Consider the following 1193-nt stretch of genomic DNA (forward strand, 5'->3'; position numbering starts at 1 on the left):
CAGAAAAGGGAAGCTAATCATTATTTTTCCATAATAAAATCCCTTTGTCAGCTAGGAGCAGTGTCTTGGGCCTTCCTATGGGCATATCAGCCCTAACATTGCTCATCCCTTCCAAAGAAACCTTGTCCTCAAGGTTAGGATTATGGGCCGTATTCTTCTCCTGGACCACCCGAAAAGAATCAGCATGAGTCTCAAACTGTTCAGCCACTAATGTTGGGCATGAAAGTTGCTTTGGATCCCCTGATGTAGTTGTGGACTCGACACGTGTCCTTGAGAAAGTTGCATCCAGCGGATTCACCTGTGTTGTAGCACTTCAAGTAGTTGCTTGGAGTAGGTTTTGGGACTCTAAATGTTGTCCTTTATAGCAGACATTTAAAGGTTGAGATCTATCCTGAAGTATTGTTGACTCTTGATCCAAGGGCTTCAAAGAGAGAGCAGACCGTGGAAATTTTGTTGAACTTCCCGACGAAGGGGAATCAAACGGTCTATAATGGGAGTTGTTGGATGCCAAAACCTGCACTCCATTAGGATCCAAGGGCTCCTTTAACGCTAGATTTCTGTTTTGTGAGTCCACTTCAGCAGTATTAAGATTGAGTGGGAAGTGAGATGAACCCTCATTAGTTAGATTAGTCTTCTCTTCTTCTCTTTGAAAAACACTTTGCTCCTCATACAAACTCTTTTTTTTAGAAACTCTAGGTTGTTGAACAACAACCTCCAACGGTGGATTATCATCCCCAATTGATGCCAAAGCCTTCTCTCTTGTCTCCTCTACTTCTTCATTTTGAATATCCTCTGGTAGCGTGGGTAACAATACGATATGGTTGGAGGGGTCCATACAGAATTTTGGAAGTAAGGACATGTGAAATACACGATAGATCTGAGAGGTTGGTGGTAATGAGAGCTCGGAGGCCACCACACTGATGCATCGAAGTACTTGATAAGGCCCAAAGAACCAAGGAGACAACTTATTACATGCCCAGCGAGCCACCGTCACCTGCTGGTAGGGATGGAGCTTTAGTAGAACCCATTCCCTAGTGTTAAAGGTAATGTCTTTTCTACGAGTTTGAGTTTGTGCCACCATTTGTTGTTGAGCCCGAATGAGGTTTTCTTTTAAAGTTGCTAATAACTCCATTTGTGGTAGCAAGATGTCCCTTACTGGCGCAAAAATACTGTTGGTGTTCAAAAAGGTACCC

Source organism: Lupinus angustifolius, chromosome LG05 (assembly GCF_001865875.1).
Source record: "Lupinus angustifolius cultivar Tanjil chromosome LG05, LupAngTanjil_v1.0, whole genome shotgun sequence".
Taxonomy (NCBI): domain Eukaryota; kingdom Viridiplantae; phylum Streptophyta; class Magnoliopsida; order Fabales; family Fabaceae; genus Lupinus; species Lupinus angustifolius.